Source organism: Helianthus annuus, chromosome 14, assembly GCF_002127325.2.
Source record: "Helianthus annuus cultivar XRQ/B chromosome 14, HanXRQr2.0-SUNRISE, whole genome shotgun sequence".
Classification (NCBI taxonomy): Eukaryota; Viridiplantae; Streptophyta; class Magnoliopsida; order Asterales; family Asteraceae; genus Helianthus; species Helianthus annuus.
In genome coordinates, this window is record NC_035446.2 from 82,586,842 (window position 1) to 82,603,081 (window position 16,240).

A 16,240-nucleotide genomic window follows, 5' to 3' on the forward strand; every position below is an offset into this window, starting at 1 on the left:
TAAATCCCAATGTGCAAGAAGTGGTTAAAAATGAGGTCATCAAGCTACTTGACGCCGGACTAATCTATCCTATCTCTGATAGTCCATGGGTAAGTCCCGTCCAAGTAGTCCCAAAGAAAGGAGGAATGACGGTAATAACTAATGAAAAAAATGAATTAATACCGATAAGAACCGTCACAGGATGGAGAGTTTGTATAGACTATAGACGATTAAATGAAGCAACAAGGAAAGACCACTTTCCTTTGCCCTTCATTGATCAAATGTTAGAACGACTATCCGGTCATAAATTTTACTGTTTCTTGGATGGTTTTTCCGGTTACTTTCAAATTCCAATAGCACCTGAAGACCAAGAAAAGACAACTTTCACATGCCCCTACGGAACTTTCGCCTATCGACGCATGCCATTCGGTCTATGTAATGCCCCTGCAACATTCCAACGTTGTATGGTGGCCATTTTCCATGACATGATAGAAAAGGCAATGGAAGTCTTCATGGACGACTTTTCTATCTTTGGAGATTCATATGACCAATGCCTCGATAACCTTGAACGAATGCTATCCCGATGTGAGGAAACTAACCTCGCCCTTAACTGGGAAAAATGCCATTTCATGGTAACAGAGGGAATAGTACTCGGACATAAAATCTCAAGCGAAGGAATGGAAGTTGATCGAGCAAAAATAGAAACTATTTCTCGATTACCTCCACCCTCCTCCGTTAGAGCAATCAGAAGTTTCTTAGGGCATGCCGGATTTTATAGAAGGTTTATCAAAGACTTTTCAAAAATTTCAAGACCTCTAACAAAATTACTTGAAAAAGATGCACCTTTCATCTTTGACAAGGAATGCAATCAAGCATTTCTAACCCTCAAGGAAATGCTAGTCAATGCACCTATCATGATAGCCCCTGATTGGAAATTTCCTTTCGAAATCATGTGTGATGCAAGTGACTTTGCTGTTGGAGCAGTCTTGGGACAAAGAAAAGAAAAGCATTTCCACCCAATTTATTATGCTAGTAAAACACTTAACGATGCACAAGAAAATTACACAACTACTGAAAAAGAGTTACTAGCTGTGGTATTTGCTTTTGATAAATTCCGTTCTTACCTTGTTCTTTCTAAAACTATAGTCTATACAGATGATGCAGCTATCCGATACCTCTTCAAGAAACAAGACGCAAAACCCCGTTTGATCAGATGGATTTTACTCCTCCAAGAATTCGACATTGAAATCAAAGACAAAAGAGGAGCAGAAAACACTGCTGCAGATCATCTTTCACGCCTAGAAGACCCAGCTTTGGAGGCAACCAGGGACGAACAGATCAACGAAAAATTTCCCACAGAATCCTTGGAAATGGTGGAGAGCAGACAAGAACCATGGTATGCCGACTATGCTAATTACTTAGCTAGCGGTATAGTCACCAAGGGATGGCCGCATCATCAAAGAAAGAAATTCTTTGCCGATGTAAAGCATTACTTTTGGGAAGACCCTTATCTTTTCAAAATGTGTGCCGACCAACTATCCGAAGGTGTGTCCATGGTAGCGAAGCGCGAAGAATTCTCCGCCACTGCCATGAAGGTCCATACGGAGGACATCATGGTGCCGCTAGTACTGCACGAAAGGTATTTGATTTAGGATTTTATTGGCCAACCATTTACAAAGATGCACAAGATCTTGTAAAGACATGTGATGCTTGCCAAAGAACAGATAATATTTCTTCCAAGAACGAAATGCCTCAGAATGGCATTCTCGTTTGTGAAATTTTTGATGTGTGGGGACTCGATTTCATGGGACCCTTCCCACCGTCAAGAGGAAACAAATATATACTTGTGGCAGTTGATTACTTGTCTAAATGGGCCGAGGCCGAAGCTCTTCCAACAAACGATGGAAGAGTAGTGGTAAATTTTCTGAAAAAATTATTCTCTCGTTTTGGAACACCAAAAGCTTTGATAAGTGATAGGGGTACCCATTTTTGCAATCATCAACTCGAAAAAATCTTAATAAGTTATGGGGTCTATCACCGGGTCTCAACAGCATATCACCCTCAAACAAATGGACAAGCCGAAGTGACTAACAGAGGTTTAAAACGAATACTTGAAACCGTAGGATTAAATAAAAAGGAATGGGCTGATAAATTAGATGATGCTTTATGGGCTTTTCGAACTGCTTATAAAACCACTATAGGCACAACCCCATATAAGCTCGTCTATGGAAAAAGTTGTCATTTGCCAGTAGAAATAGCTCACAGGGCCAACTGGGCAATAAAAAATGTAAACCTAGATTTAGAAACTGCAGGTAAAAATCGATTTTGTCAAATGAATGAATTAGACGAATTAAGGAATTATGCATACCCTAACTCCGAAATTTATAAGGAAAGAATAAAAAATTTACATGACAAATATATTAAGCCTAATGAATTTCGAGTAGGAGACCAAGTTCTGTTGTTTAATTCACGACTTCGATTATTTCCAGGTAAACTAAAATCTAGGTGGTCAGGACCTTTTTCCATCACCCATGTTTTTCCTCACGGTGCAGTAGAAATTAAAGCTCGAAATGGGATTCCATTTAAAGTCAATGGCCAACGGCTGAAACTCTATCGAGGATCCATTGAGGATGAGGAGGAAGATATCTCGCTTCAAACGATTAACGAATGAAAAGCACCCACATTATACCTGGTATGTTACGGACAAGTGAGTATACATCGAAACCGGTAAGTCTTCTAACCATGTTTTCAGAAAAATGGGCACTCACACGAGCACCAAAAAAAAACTAAACTTTGCTCGGCACGAGGCCGTGTCCGCTGGACACGGGGCCGTGTCGACGCAACTATCGGGATAAAACCCTCTTTTCATAACAGTTACCTCATTCCACACGCCCCGTTTTGCCGAAAACGCTCTGGTTCAAGGCGATTTTCCGCAGATTTCCAACGTTACCTACACGTTTAACAACATCAAGGTATGATTCTATCATCATTAGTAGTTAGATTAGTTACTTGCATGTAGTTAAACATCAAAAATTTGGGAAAAATCTAGGGTTCTTCAAGTTCATCCGGATCGAACCTCAAATTTTTGATATAATCTGTTACTGTTAGTTTAGATTAGTATAATGGGAAGTAAATACACTTGTATTGTTGATAGATTTGCCTGATTTCTCACAAAAACCTCAAACCCTTGTTTTTGAACCGAAAAAGATAAAATTGAAGGGGTAAACGGGTTGTTTTGGGAAAAACGGCACTTGGGGTTTCATTTTCGGGGGAAACCGCTCCTACTTGGCTAAAAATTTTCAGATTTTCTGGTCCGGGATGAAAAATGAAGATTTTGAGTAACAGACGTCTGGACACGGGGTCGTGCCCGCTGAACACGGGGCCGTGTCCAGCTCACTGTTTGCAGTTTCTTTTGAAAATCTCACTGTTTCGTGCTAACTTTTGGTGTATTCTTTCAGATGTCGAAGTTCACAAGGTTTAACGCGAATGAGCTCGACGCTAGGGCAAGATACGAGTTACTTCAAACAAGGCCGAGGAGTACCCCAGACAAGCATGCACGGACCTGTTAACCTTGGTAAACCAGCTGGACCGATTCAACAACATCGTTACGGGACCACTAAGAGTTGCATTAACCACTCGGCTTCGGTCGGTGCATCAGTGCACCATGGAGTTCTATAGTACTTTTACCTTCACTTCAAGGTGTGACCCGTTCGATAATGAAGGGGTTGCATTTCGATGTGGTGGGACGAATTACTCAATCTCTATGGCACAATTCGGGGCAATAGTGGGGCTGTACGCGGAAGAAGAACCGGGGAACGAGGAAAATACCAGGGGATTACGAGATTTGGATGAAAATGAACGTCAAGCCGCATGGGCCCAAATCGGTGAAGGAATCTACAACCCCAGCAGCACCAAGAGTACTAAGCTGAGGGATCCACTTTATCGCTACATTCATAGGCTCCTCACCTACTCTCTTAGCCAGCGTCACGACAGTAGTGGCGTTGTGGGGTTGAAAGATTTGGTAGTCCTTCACTGCATCCACAACCGAAGGGCCCTCGATGTTCCATACCTCCTGCTGCGAAACATGCATCTGAACCGCCTTGCTCGTGCTCCAACACCTATCTTCTTTGGAGGGTGGGTGTACCGCCTCTTCAAGCACTTCACGCGCATCCCTAGGTCCTTTGAAAGGAGCCCATGGTTGGGACGAGTTGTCTATCACATCTGCCGAGCCATGAACTTACTTTATGAGGCGGAAGACGGGTCAGTGAGCTTTCAAAGGATGCAAGGATATGCATGGAACCCACAGGAAGCCCTAGTTCTTCACGCTCCACCTCCTCATTACCAGAATCAACCCCATGGTGATCCGAGTCAATCCTCCTCACAAGGAGGCGGTTTTCCTAACCTTCAAAGTTTACATGATCTTTTGCAGGAAAACCTCATGTGCACCAGGAACACCTACAACCTTGCCAACAATACATACCACCGGGTCAGAGCTATCGAACGAAACATCAACGATATACAAGACGACATCGGCAGCATCCGGGAGTATATGGCGGGTCATGGGGATGGAGGTGATGACAGCGATGAGGACATGGACTAGGAGGTTGAAGGAGCAGGACCGGGTTGATGGCGAGCCCACAGGTTAAGGTCCCTTTATCTATCGAAACAATTTGTGGCCTGCGTGCCAAGTGTTAAACAATTTACTTTCCTTAACTTCTTTTATTTTCTACTTTATTTTTCTTTTACTCTATGGTTTGAACAACTAACTTTGGTAATTTAGGATGTTGGTATTGCTTGGTGTGGTATTTAGTGATGAAACAGGTACAAACCAAGGCTTAGAGTGCTAAGCATTAGCACTCACGAAGCCAGGATGGGAAACCGGAGAAAGAAACCTATTTTTCAGGCTTACAGACAGTCCACACGGGGACGTGTCCAGCCGACACGCCCCCGTGTCCACCTCCCAGACCTGCTGTTTGTTTACTTTTCTGCAGATTTTTGCCAGACACGGGGCCGTGCCTAGCCAACACGCCCCCGTGTCCACCTTCTGTAAGTTTTCATTACTGGCAGTTGACCACGGGGTCGTGTCCAACGGACACGGGGCCGTGTCCAGACTGCCAGTAACATAAATTTTTGCTTTTAACACCATGTTACACATTCAATCAACCTAAAATTTTATTTTTGGGACACATTGAGGACAATGTGTAATTTAAGTGTGGGGGGATGCTAAAACCTTGAATTTTGCAAGTCCTAATAACAAGCCTTACACAAAACTCTATTGGAACCGCTAATCACCCCAAATTTTTTCAAAAATTTTCATTTTTTTTACTTGTCTAAAGTTTAAGTTGGGAATTCTAAGACTAACAAGGTTATATTTTTACAAATTTACAACCGATAGCGTCGTGATAAAAAGAACCAACATAAGAAAATTATGAAACGGCATGACAAGCTTAGTTAAAATTCGATTATATATACTTGATCACATAGAAAAACCCATTCCCACAAAAGTGAGTTTTGAGCCTTTATTGAGCATACAAATATACATCTTTACGCTAAATGCTCATTTTTTCGTTTCTTGTGTGAATAGCCGCTTGGTTCTTACGACTCTAGAACTTGCCACGACAATTCATTCCCGGTCCTTACCAACTTAAACCCAAGTAAGTAAATGATGGAGGCATTAGGACTAACCCTTTTTCTTTCAAAACCATTATTTTTATTTTTCTTTTCACCTACCCAAAAACTCCCCCTAGTTAACCCCTTTGAGCCTAAACCTTTTCATTTCTTAAGCCAAAACCCTTTTTACCCACCAAAAACCCTTTTTATTTTTTTACCCTTTATTTTAGTAACAAGATCGGTTTTCGTGTGACTGAAAAAAAAAGAGAATTTTACAATGAAGTTAGAAATAAACAAACAAAGCTCTTAAAAAGCTTGTTTGAAGAAATACTTCATTAAGAATAAAAAAGTCACTAAAACAAAATGTTTTACGAAAACCGACGCTTTTTACGCTTTTCGCCCTTTTCTACTAACCACTAACCCAACTACCCACCTTTAGCCCAAGGCTTTACCCAAAAAGTCCTCTTGATATTTACAAAGGTAAAAAGTTAAAAAGGAGGAGGATTGATTGCTTAGCAAGCTTATGGTAGGAATAAGTTCCATGCCGCTCTCGAGTGATTCACTAAAAATACACCTTCGGCCGAGTGTGAGTGATTTCTCCCGTGAGGTATGTGAACTTGTATATAAATGGAATTTTAAAAAGGCATGTTATGCCCAAATAAGTAATTTCTCTTATGAAACGTTCTAAATAAATCATAACGAATAGGATTGTAAATAAATAAAAATAAAACCCAATAAGGATCTTGGATTCCCGACACTCTATGACAAGCCAAAACCTTCTCTTCTACCCATTCCATTTGGGAGTGTAAGCCACATATTAAAGTAGGGCTGTAAACGAACCGAACGTTCAGCGAACATTTCGTGAACCGTTCGGCAGGAAGTTCGTTTATGTTCGTTCGTTTAGTAAATGAACGAACACAAACAAGAAGTTTCGTTCGTTAAGTTAAACGAACGAACATGAACAGAGGTTGCGTTTGTTCGTTTATGTTCGTGAACGTTCGGTAATGTGTTCGTTTATGTTCGTGAGCGTTCGGTAATGAGTTCATTTACGTTTGCTTGTTAATACGTATTTGTGTTAGTTCGTTAAAGGTTTTTATATGTTGTATTTTGTTTTATTATTTCTAGTTTTTAAAATTTTGAAACCCTAGTTAACTTATATGCCTCTCACAACATCCCTCATTTCACTGTTTCAATTTTAGATTGTGTTAAGGCTTAACAAACTCTTAATTTTGTGTTTATCATGTTTTTGATAATCACGCCAACTCTGTTTGGATAATTATGTTACGTGTTTATTTATTTTTTGTGGATTCTTCGTAATGTTTGTGATGAAAATGCAGAGTTATTCTAAAATGAATATTGTGTTCATAAACGTCGTTTGTGTTCATTTATGTTCATGAACATTTGCTAGAGTTCATTAGCATATCGTAAGGGTTCGTGAACAGTTCACGAACATATTCGCTTCCTTAATGAACGAACACGAAATCTCGTTCAGTAAGCGTTCGTGAACAGTTCATGAACAAGCTTGTTCCTTAATGAACGGACACGAACATGGCCTTGTTCGCGTTCGTTTGGTTCGTTTACAACCCTATATTAAAGAGTTTTGCTTGAGGACAAGCAAAAATTCAAGTGTGGGGATATTTGATGTGTGTAAAATGCAACATATAAATTACAGCAAATAAGGCATAAAACTAACCCTTTTTAAGTGCTAATGTTGGAAAAAGAGTGTTTTGGTCTTCCTTTTGTATTTTTAGGATTAAATGAGCTCAAATTAACAAAAGAAGCAAAAAGACAGCTAAATCTAACATAAATACAAGCAAAGGAACACAAGTGGATTGCCCGACCCCTCGACAGCATCCTCCCAAGCAAAACAGAGAAGGCAGAAGACTGAACACGCCCCGTGCTCAGCCAGCACGGGGCCGTGCCCAAGAAGCAGCAGATAAAACAAACCTATATAAGCTTCTATTGCCCACCACGGGGCCGTGCCCAGTGAACACGGGGGCGTGGCGAAAGTACTGCAGGCGCATTAATTGTAATTGCGAATTACAATTAATGAGGAGAGAGATTGTCAGACGGGCATGGGGCCGTGTGCAGCAGACACGGGGCCGTGCCCAGGCTTCTGTTCAGCCTATAAATAGGAGTGCTTGGCTTCATTGCAACTCATCCCTTGGCACACCACCTCTCTCACACTTCATCCACCACCCACCACCATCACAACACCATCATCCACTACCATCATCCATTGTCCATCATAGAGTGTGTGAGTCGTCTCGGGATCCAAATCGTAAGAGTTCTTGACAATCAAGGCCATGTTTGCCTAAGTCTCTTACATCACTTGGTGAAGACAAGTGTTTAGTATAATACTTTTTATTTTTAATCTTTTGCACTTTTTATTTGGTTTTGTATTAATGACTTTAATAACTAGTTGTTTATGTTGAAGGTGATTCTTCCTTATCGTTTGTCCGTGGTGTCTTGGCATTATTTTACTGTCTATATAAAATAAAAGATTTTCACCATTCATATCTCCACGGTCTATATAGAGGTATGTTAGCTACCTGGTCGGGGGTTAAGGGAACAGTTTGGTAAGGGTCTTGCCCTTGTTCAGCGTTTAGAGGTCCTGCAAGGGACCTGGGTCAAATTTAGTAGGATCTCCTTCAATACCCATAGGTATTGGATGGCGGGGATCCAAACTCTTTGACCCCCTCATAAGTTAACTACTATTAATACTATAACCCGGCTATTTAGGACTGTATCCCTGCTGACTCAGACTACTTAGTCGAGGGTAACGTCACCTCCAAAAGAGGGGCCTACCATAATTTGCATTAATAACTTAATTCATTATCTTTCAATAATCCGACCCTTTAGGATTGTATCCTTGCTGACTCAAACTACTGGGTTGAGGGTAACGTCGCCTTCAAAAGAGGGGCCTACTACAATAACTAAGATAATCTCTTAAACAAGTGCAAAAGTGCGAAAATAATCAAAGGTTATACTAATACACGAGTCGGATCCAAGTGATTCATCTTGTCTATCTGTTTTTATTTTTATTTTTATTTTTCAGCATTTAGTTAGTTTTATTTTCTTAGTTTAAAAATCTTTTCTAACATTTTGATTTGGTTAGACGTTGAGGATAAACCGGTACTAAAAGCTCTTGTGTCCTTGGATGACCTCGGTATCTTACCAACACTATACTACGTCCACGATGGGTGCACTTGCCCATATGTGTGTTTAGTGTTAGTAAATATCGTGTTTTATAAATTTAAAACTTGGCTAAAAGTGTAAAAAGGGCTTAAAATATACATCTAAAATATTACCCCTAACGCACATCACGAGCATTTGGATCACACATAAACACACAATCACATAATCACATAATTGTCAAATTGGTCATCAATTTGTTATCGACTTGTTATCAACTTGTTGTCGATTTGTACACATGCATTTAAAGTACACCAGGAATCCAATCAATGGACTTCAATTAGTACTTTAAACATCCTTAAGAATCTAACTATGAAGATAGGAAAATCTTATAAGGATTCGGTTTTGTCCTCATTGAATCGTAACATACGCATTAAAGCACACAAATAATCCAGTTAAGGATTTTGATTTTGCGCTTTAAACATCCACAAGGATCTAACTATGAAGATAGGAAGACCCTATAAGGATTTTGGAATTCGTGTAGCGGGAAATTGTTTCGAAACCTTGTACTAGGTATGCTAAGTCAACATACGAAGTACTGTGTTTATGAAATCAAGGTGCTAAATATGCTAAGTCAACATATGAAGCAAAAGGGATCCTTGAAATCAATGTACTAAGCATGCTAAGTCAACATACGAAGTAGAATGTCCTTGAAAATCGTGTACTACGTATGCTCAGTCAACCTACGAGCAGAGTGTTCTTGAAAATCGTGTACTATGTATACTAAGTTAACATACGAGTAGAGTGTCCTTGAAAACTATTCATGGGGTTTTTGAAAATATGTTTAATGTTTTTGAAACCTTATGTGATGTTTTTGAAATCATGTACTAGGTGTATTAGGTAAATATGTTTATAAAATGTTTTAAAACCATGTGAGATGATTTTTGAAATCATGTATGAAGTTTTTGAAAACATGGATGATGTTTTGAAATCATATACTATGTATATTGTCGTGAAACCAGAAAGAAATGATATGTACATAGACATATCGCATAAGACCAATTAAGGACTTATGGAAAGTACCCTTAGATATCCAAGCAAGGATTTAAAGTGGTACTTTGAGTATTCGTCCAGAGTTGTAACTTGTACCTTGTACTTTGTTTCTTAGAAGAACGAGTACTTAGGATTTTCGTGGAAATCGCGAACGATCACAAAATGGAAGAACTACAAGAGTAGTTTATCTTACAAGGAACACGGTTCCTTGGTGTCGCTATCGTAGGGGTATATCATTCATACATGTAACCACATTTGTTTTTCGTACATCGAAATATAAATAAAGATTTATTATAAACCAAACTGATTGTTTCAAAGTTCTTGGATACATGAGAAATAAAACATAAAGTTCAGTTGTTTCAAAGCGGCATCATCTTCCAGTTAGCCAAATGCTCATCCACGAGCTGGATTTGCATTATTAAGCTTTGGGCAATTATTCCTGAAATGGCCCATCTCGCCATAGTTGTAGCAAGAACCAGGTGGAAAACGAGTTTGAGCAGGGTTGGCTTGAGGTTGGTTTGGACCACCTTGGTTCGGGTTAGTTAGACAAGCATTTGCCAGGTGACCAAGTCACCCACATGATGCATACTGACGGCACTGTAGGTGAGCTTGGTGGTGTGCATTACATCTGTTGCATAGCGGTGCTGTACCAGTATAAGTTTTCTTAGCAAGAGGTTGTGCTGATTGATTGGGGGCAACCTGATTGTTCCGAGAAACTACAACGAAGTTTTGTGAAGCCTTACGCTTCTTTGACTTCTTAGAGGACTCAGTCTGCTTATCCTTTGGTTTTGTCTCATCGGATGGTTTCTTGTCGCCTTTTCGGAAAAGTTTACCGTTCCTGATCTGAGATTCAGTCAGGGTAGCGGATAGCTCAATGGCATGTCTAACTATGGTAGGGTTACTACCAGTAACAATGTCCTAAACTGGGTCAGGGAGGCCATCAATGTATTTTTCAATTGCCTTATCCAAAGGCGTAACCATGGTTGGACATAACAGACTTAGTTCCTCATAACGATCAGTGTAGGCTCGATGCTCACCGCTATCTTGTTTAAGATCGTCGAATTCCCTTTCTAGTGCCATGAGTTCATGACGAGGACAGAATTCCTTCATCATTAGAGCCCGAAGCTCATCCCAGGTTTGAGCCAACGCCACATCGGCACCCCTGTCTCTCATAACACCGTTCCACCATGTTAATGCTCGTTTCTCAAAAACACTAGATGCGAACTCAACCTTTCGCTCATTTGGACGCTGAACATGTCAGAATATGCTTTCTAGACTCTCAAACCATTGTAGGAGCGCAGTTGCTCCTTGTGACCCAGAAAATTTCAGTGGTTTAGCCGAATTGAACGTTTTGTAGCTACACTGAGCATTGTTATTGTTGTTTATCTGAGTAATAAGGTTCGCAATCATAGCAGCAATCTGCTGAGCGACTAGGGCTGCAAGTGCAGCATCCTAAGTTTGATCGCGTCTAGGAGGCATTTTCTAAAATAGCAAAGAAACATGAGAGGAAACGAGTGAGATGACATTGGATAGTCAAAATAGAATGTTTAAAAAATATCGACAAAGCATAAGGATTGTGATCATTTGTTCATTACCTAAAACAAGCAAACGACACGGTGACTAATCAAAGTAAACGAGTCATAATAATGTATCGCGAAGACATGCTTTAGCCTATAAGTGGACACTTAGCCCAAGAGTTCCCAGGTAAGAGTGATTGGTCCGATACTGCGGATCTGTACGAACACTCTAGCCTTAAACAGAAAAGTCGAGGTATAGGCACCCACCCTTCCAGATTGCATGTGTTCACATTATAAAGACCCAAACTTTGACGAGATTTTGAAAACACCAAAGGCTTAAAACCCTAAAACAAATCATCTAAGGATAGATGATTTCTTGTGATGTTTTGAAAAACTTTGAATCAAGAAAATGAATTGTTTTTCGTTTTTGTTAATTACCTAAGGATAGGTGATTGGTATTGTATTAAGAATCTAAACGCAAGTGAACTCGCGTTAGGGTCCTAGGAAGGTTATAGCCTAGGTATTAGTTTCGGCAACAAAGATTACTCTAAATAATTACAAAAATGATGGATGGGTTTCTTAATTAAAGAAGTTACTTTTTTTTTGTAACAAGCATCTAATAGAATTTCCGGATATGAACGCTCAATTTACATCTACTCGGTATCGGGCTCATAAAAACGATCTTCAGTTTACATTTGAACATTACTACCGAGTAGATCAATTTACATCCACACTGGATAAACATATACATGAGTTAAACAATAGATTCAACGAGCGCACGATTGAGTTGTTATCTCTTAGTTATAGTCTAGTTTCAAAAGAGATTAATGTTGATCAACTCTGTCTTCTAGTTGAGAAGTTTTGTCTTAAAGATTTTTCAGAGCAAGAGAGGACTGGGTTACGAACTCTGTTAGAGTATTTTAATATTGAATTGTCAAAGAATAGCAGACTAAGTAGTGTATCAACTCTTTCTAATCTATGCAAAACTCTTGTGAAAACTAAAAAATGAGAGGATTACACTTTGGTTGATAGAGTGTTCGGCTAGTCTTGACACTTCCAGTTTCAACTGCAACAACAAAGCGGGGATTTTCAGCAATGAAAATATTCAAGAATCGCCTTCGCAAAAAAATGGCAGATGAATATCTCACAAATAGCTTGGTGATTTACATAGAAAAAGAAATTGCTGATAACTTTGATTCGGAAGACATAATTGATGAATTCAAAAATCTTAAAGGTCATCGGCCTGAGTTGTAATTCTTCGTCTAGGTTCCATTTATCTCTATCATTATATATATATATATATATATATATAGGGGAATGCTAAAATGAGAACCACCTCGAGTTGTAAGAACCGTGAGAACTACACCGTAGGGGGTGCGGTGGACCAAATTTTTTTTTCATGGACGTAGATGCATGTATATAAACACCATTTGTAAAAAAAAATTCAAAAAAAAATGTCGTGTGTGTAGTTTTGAGCGCCACAAGTTTGTGTTTACGGGACCCGTAAATCTGGTCGGAAAATTTACGGGTCCTGTAAACACAAACTTGTGTTGCTCAAAACTACACCCACGACATTTTTTTTTTGAATTTTTTTTTACAAATGTTGTTTTTATACATGCATCTACGTTTCTGAAAAAAAAATTTGGTCCACCAAGGCCCGGATCAAAAAGTTCTCGCGGTTCTTACAACTCGAGGTGGTTCTTATTTTAGCGCAATTCTATATATATATATATATATATATATATATATATATATATATAGTCCTCCTAGTTGTTAAACAATATTTCGTTTTTTTATGTGTAAAAATGGGTCCTTTAAATGAATGAAATTTTTTAGTTTTATTTGGAACTATTATTATCTGACCCGACCTGAATCGAATAGCCGACCCGACCCAAAACATAACCTTAGGAAAAAAAATTGGGTCCCATCACTTTACGCCCCTCGAAACTTTTAGTCAAGCTCCGCCACTCCTTCCAAACTAGTAATCCAAGACTTTGATCATAATGGAAATTCATGTTTACATCAATCTTATCGAACTCATACTTATACCTTATACAATAAATAGTCACGTGTTTACGTGCAAGAACTGAGACTTATTATACGCTTGAACTATCAATTATACGTACACGATACTCGTCACATGCTTACATACATCTCCCATGCTTGAAAACATGGTAAAATGGAAGTTTATTGCATAATAACATGTCCATACAAGTTTAGGGGCCAAACTCGTCAAAAACCAAACTTCTGTTGACAAAAGAGCACGCCGCGTCGTGCGGCAGGCCAGTACACGAAGCTCGCATGACACATGTCTCTTCAATCCGCAGAAAGTTGTTTGTGGCTTGCGGGTTGGTCACCTTTTCCACCTCCATTCTTCTCCAATCACCTTATTTCTCCATTAAAACACTACCCCTAACCAACAATTATATAACAAACCCCCCACACCTTCATTTCACTTTTCCCACACCATAATCTCACCCAAAACACTCTCATTCAACTGGTTATGTGTAACAACACTCAAAAACACCACAAAAGAATCATAACCGAGACTCCAAACACGTACAACAAGACCAAACATGAGAAACGAGGAAAATCTGATTTTTACCTCGTCGCGCTACGCGACGACATATGGATATCATCGTCGCGCAACGCGACGCCCTTAAAATCACCGGAGACAATTGGTAGCCACGTGGCATCTCTAGGGTGATGACTGTTGACACCTAAGCCCTAACTAGTGGCGTCGCGCTACGCGAAGGTGATTTGGGTTTCTGGTCGCGCAGCGTGACGAGATGCGAGATCAGCTATAAATTGAGCAGTCACAGGACATGTCAAATTCGCTCAACTTATTTTCTTTCTTTCAAACACTCTGCGCAAGTTATAATACCCCAAATTGTCACACCCCGACCGCGTAATACAACAAACCGCGGCGGAAACTTCGGGAAGTGTCGTAACAGAATCATTGTTTCACAACACATGGTAATTGAAGTTTTGTTTTATTTCGTTAATTGACTCATTGTTTTGATATAAACCAAATAATTACAACAATTGTCTTTCAAGTTTTAAGTCACTAAAGCTCGCGTCTATCCTATGTGAAGCAAGCAATCAATCAATCGTCACATATTAGAACCTGAAACATATGTGAAAACAGTCAACATAAAAATGCCGGCGAGTACATAGGTTTTGTATGTCAAATTCATGGATTTGAATCCATATTGCAATACCTCGTCCAACTATGAGAGTTGTCGAGTATGTACCTTGAAATCAAAAAGTGTTTGATATTGCAATATGTTTTATCATCTTTACAAGATGATATAAATAAACCAAAACCATTGTAGCCATGAATCTTGACTGAAAACATTTGTCTTTGTAAAACCAAGTAGTAAATCGTCTTTAAAAGTAAACATTGTATGGTTTACATCTTTTAGTAAACCTCGTAGTGTGACATCGTTTTGAAAACATTCGTCCAAGTGATCTAGATAACGCTACGACATGTAATGTGATAAAAGCACTTATATAAAGGAAGTACCAGCGGCGTATCCACCACGATTTTATCACATTACACACGCCTCGTTACCTAATCACTTACCATAAAACAATCGTTCAAATCGTTCCAATCATTCAAATCGTCTGTGTTTTAATTGTGAAATACAACTTTTAGTCGTTCTTTAAAGAATACATTCAAACCTGTGTGACTCGATATACCACGCATGGGCTATCTTTAATAGGCCCTGAAAGACCTCTTTAACAAGACTAACAAACCAACACATGATTTGTTAATCAGAAAACAGTTTCTGTCGTTACCCACATTACCCAACAAAGGGATAGTCCGATAAGGGGATTTGTCAGATCTTATGGTACCATAACATACTACTGGTCGGCTTGATCATAGTTAATGAATGTCATTCGAATGTCTTTCGACTAACGCCCAACAAGTTCGTTCACATTATTGAAATCATCATGTTTTATATAAATCATATCATTTGTTTATGAAAACTCGAAAAGGATTTAGCACATATGAGTCACCCCAAAACAATTGAAAGCATAAAAGAGGGGAGCTTTGTACTCACATGAGATTGCAAGTATCCTTGATTAAGTGTCCTACAAGCTCAGGAAATCAAGGAATTAAGTGGCACCTAGTATCGGATCACTATGTTAATAAACTGGACCTAAATCGGGAGATCGGCTAGAATGAGGTCTTGTAAATCAAATGAGTGTTGGAACTCATGTGATATGGTTTAACAAAGCCTACATTCTGATTTGAAACCTATCCTAAGTGCTTATGACCCATTAAGGTAGTTTACACTACTTTAACGCGTCATTTGCGCAAATGCGCGTTCGGATGGCCTAACTAGTCCATGACAAGTATTATATGCCTAAACATGTTTAATTATGTTGCATAATCAGTTTAAGTGTCAAAATTTTGGTTACATATGCTTAAATTGAAATTATGTGTAAAAATGGCATTTTGGTCATTTTCCTAAGGCATATAAACTACCTATCATACAACTAATTAAACTATGTGACCATAAGGTATAACCTCGGAAGGTTATTCCCTATACAACTATGGTCACAAAATATGTTTGGTCAGATCCTAATGATCGAGCAAACGGGTCGGGTTCGAAAGTCTAAGAGGTTGTTTAGACCCCTTGATTTACGACCCTAAACAAGCACTAAACTAAAAGTGACGAGTTAAACATGTTAAAACCAAGTTAGAAAACTAATTTGATATCAAAACAAAGTGTTTTGATACCCGAAAATAGTTTCGTCGTAAAATGCACATAATCGTGCATTTTGACTGAAACTTTGACTCGTCACTTCGACTAGTCAACGTGGTAATCATTAGGTGTTAGTGCAGTGATGTCTATCGCCTGCGTCAATCAGAACCGTAGCTGAAATAGAAGTAAAATAGGCTTTATATTGTAATTAATAGAGAAATAGGCAAGGTG